Source organism: Onychomys torridus, chromosome 5 (genome assembly GCF_903995425.1).
Source record: "Onychomys torridus chromosome 5, mOncTor1.1, whole genome shotgun sequence".
NCBI classification, from domain to species: Eukaryota; Metazoa; Chordata; class Mammalia; order Rodentia; family Cricetidae; genus Onychomys; species Onychomys torridus.
The window spans coordinates 27,132,579-27,136,668 of NC_050447.1; the positions used below are offsets into that span (position 1 = coordinate 27,132,579).

At 38.7% G+C, this 4,090-nt stretch overlaps 1 pseudogene; it reads right to left on the reverse strand.

The window, feature by feature from the left end:
* Positions 1–2,452: 2,452 nt before the first annotated feature.
* LOC118584543 lies at positions 2,453–2,778 on the reverse strand (annotated as a pseudogene).
* Between the last annotated feature and the right edge of the window lie 1,312 nt (positions 2,779–4,090).

Consider the following 4,090-nt stretch of genomic DNA (forward strand, 5'->3'; position numbering starts at 1 on the left):
ACTCAACGGGGATAAAGCATCTACTCATGATCCAACTATACTACTCTTGCACATACCTAAAGGATGCTCTAGCCTACTGCAAGGACACTTGCTCAATCATGTCCACTGTAGCTTTATTCATAACGGCCAGAAAAAAAATGGATAAAGAATTTATGGTACATTTACATAATGAATCATTACCCAGCTGGTTTAAAAAATGACATTGTGAAAACTGCAGGCAAATTATAGAACTAGAAAAAATCATCCTCAGTGAGGAAACTTAGACCCAGAAAAACAAATATGGTATTTATTTACTTATAAGTGAATATTAACTGTAAAGTAAGTATTAACAAGATACAAACCATAGAGGCAGAGAGGTTAGGTAAAGAAGAAGTGTTGCAACTTAATTGTATTGAGTTGTAAATACAGCTCAATTGTATTTCCATAGGACTCCCCATGTAACAAGGAGGTCCCATGGAAATGCTCTAACAACACAGGCAGATGCTAAGACAAAAGACTGTTCTCTTAAAACTTACAGTGGGGCCCTACTGCCAAGGACAGTGTCCACACAACTCATTTAATCTGGAGAAGCTGAGGTGGTGCCTAAATGAAGACTTCATCGCTGTGTTCTACTTGCTTTGTTGCAGGAAGGTACTCTTAGGCTGCCAAAAGGGAAACATAAACACCAACCTAGCTACAAAACCTTTGACCTACAATCTGTCTGCCTGAAAAATATGCTAGGGCAGTGATGGCAAGGAACTTGTGGGAACAGGCAACCAATGTCTGATTCAAATTAAGGTCCACTTCATGAGAAGGAATTCATATCCAAGACTGCTTGAGTAATCGAGAACCAGAGACTAGACAGCACAAATCCTAAGGTAAAACCAAAGAGGACTGGTTAAAAACAAGCAAACAAACAAACAAACAAAAAACAGCAGGAACAACAATAAAATTAACAACAACAACAACAAAAAAAAAAAACAATAAAATGATTCCTAATGACATTCTGCTATACTCATACATAAGTTCGGTATCCAGTCATCAGAAAGGCCTTCTCTGGCAGTGGGTGGGAACAGATGCAGAGACCTACAGCCAGACATTATATAGAGAGATGATCTAAAGGAAAGGTCTCCATCAAATCTCTGCCCTCAAAGCTTGGGGAATCCCTAGGAGGAAGAAATAGAATGATTGTGAGAACAAGGGCGGATGGAGGACATATGAAGAACAAGGCCCTCTGAATCAACTAAGCAGGTGCATATGAATTCAAATAGTCTGAAGCAGCATTCACAGGGCCTACATGGGTCTATACCAGGTCCTCTGGGTATATATTACAGCTACAGCTTAATATTTTTATAGGACTCCTGACTATGAGAACAAGTAGATCTCTGACTCTTATACCTGCTCTTAGGATTCTTTTCCTCCTGTTGGGTTGCTGTGTCTAACTTTAATATAAAAAGTTTTGCTTCATCTTGTTATATTTTATTTTGTCCTATTTTCTTGTTATCTCTTAACAGCCTGTTCTTTTCTAATGAGAGACAGAGAGGAGAGGAGGGGAGAATAGGGGAGGTGAAGAAGGAACTATGAGGAGTGGAAAGAGGGCAAACTATAATCAGGACATATTGCATGAGAAAAAATCTATTTTTAATAATATATTACAAATAGATGATAGAAAGATAGAAGATAAATATGATTTTGGAAATAATTTATGCCAGGGAGCAGCCTCAGCAGTTTCAAGTGTCTCGAAGGGCAGACATGTCTGGCAGGCGCAAGAAAAGTCTGAGACACAAAAATTGGTGCAAGCTGACAAGTCTTGTCAGATCTGGAGATGTGCTTTTCCTCTGCCTTCTTCCAATCTGGCTCAATCCCAGCCTTTTATTGTAACAATACAAGGAAATAAGGGATGAGGAAATTCAACAGGTGACTGAGTTCTTCACAATAGTTTCAAAAGTTCTTTTTGTAAATCAGCAAAGTGTACCCCATGCCCCTTGATTGCACATAGAAGTTCCCAGGAAGAAAGCCAAAGCATACCAGCTTATTCTTTTCCAGGTTATTAATTATCAGAATATCTGAGGTAATCACCCCAGAGGCCATCTACTTGCAGTTTTTCAGAACACACAGAAGTACAAACAGTGGTTTAAAGTATCAGACTGCCAGCTTCCTCTCATCCTAAGTCCTTCTTCATCTCTCTGTAATTCATCAAGTTGTCTTTTAACTAGTTCTGGACAACTCTTGTTTTTTATCCTAGCCGTATGTCTCTCCATCTACAGTTTTCTGCCACCAGCCTTCTGGGTTTTTCCCATAACCCGCATAACAGCTTTAGCTCCTGCCACTGTCACAATCTCAATATCATTTCTGATTTCATGGAAACCACCTCAGGAGAGAGAAAGAAAATTTTTTTCATAATTAAAACTTCATTGAAAAACTGACACCAAAATAGGAGATCACTGTTGTATACTTTATAAAATCAACACAGTTATACTGTCTTGGTAGATTCACTGAACTTAATAAGGCTTTCTGTGAAAAGCACAAACTCAGGAACTTGTATAAGTGATTGGTGCTGCTTTCTTCCAAATGAACGGCCTTTTGTGAGCCTGGCTTTTCCTCTTGTGGGCTGGCACAACACTGTTGAACAACCTACACAGAAAACCACTGTCTGAGCACGACTGAAAATAGTAGCAATCTTGTAGCAACCTGGACATTTCACATCCATGAAGTAAGAATTTGAACCAGTCGTTTCTTCTTATGTGTTTTCTTTTCCTCTTCCAAGGAAGTGTGTAATAGATCTCTAGGCAGAGTCATGGTGACAGCTCTGCCAGCACTGGCACTCCAGATCTCTGAGGTGAGGTGCTCCCTAGTGAGCGCTCAGCTACAACTTTGAGAAAGAAAATCTTAAAGAACAAATAGTGTAGGAGGATTACAAGAACCAGTAAGAGTTGGATGGGTGATAGCATGACATGTGTATGCCATAAGGTCTGCCCTCGAGACACAAGGGTTGTTTTCTCCCTGGCCCACAGAAGGCAGGTTTAGTAGAATATCTGGTATGGCAGGCCCGGAGGGATTGATGTCTTCATTCTCGGGTATCTCCAGCACAGATGTCACTGGCAACATGTCAGGCTTTTCATATGCCATCTCTGGCAAATTTAAATCTTTAAAATATGTTTAAAGGGCCAGGCAGTGGTGGCGCATGCCTTTAATCCCAGCACTCAGGAGGCAGAGCCAGGGGGATCTCTGTGAGTTCAAGGCCAGCCTGGGCTAGAGAGTGGGTTCCAGGAAAGGCACAAAGCTACACAGAGAAACTCTGTTTGGAAAAAAAAAATGTTTAATGTTTAAAGGATTACTTGATATTTTCAAAAAATGGTGATGAGCACATTAGATAAACCCATGAGAAATATGTACACATACACACATAGATATAGATATATTCACTTTAAAAAATGTTGAAGCTAATTGATGTCTGATTATTGTTTTTCTTACTATAATTACTAATGTATATATCACATGGGATGCCCCAAAGTATTCAGTAGTACCTATTTATTACTGCTTTATAGTTAGTTTTTGTGTGAACCTAATGATTTTGTTTGTTTGATCACAGTCTAATTCAGCACAAGCTGATCTTGAACTCTGATAGCTAAGAATGATCTTGAACATGTGATCCTCCTTATGCCACCTCCCCAGTGTTAGGATTACATGTATACCCATTCTCATCTTTCATATGCACATATCTTAAAACATATTATCCAATGTGTCTCTCCTGAGAACTATGGCTTCTTTTTAATTATCCACCAAATTTCAAATTAATATTAGTGAAAGTATGTATAAACTTTTTTTCTTCTTCTGTGTTTTCTCTGTTTCTACCCATACCATCATACAAACTCCATTCATATAAACTGTATCTCCCATGGCCTTTGGCATTCTCAGTACAAGTAGGGGATCTTAAAAAGACACATGATAAGAATGAGCACCAGTCTCCTCTGTTGTGCTTTGACATTTATGAGGTACTAATATAATCATAAAAAAATAACAGAGCCATTATTGAATCATTATTGGTTTACTCACTTTATGTTTATTGGTTTAAATTTGTGCCATGCACATGTTAAGTGCTCAGTTAGAG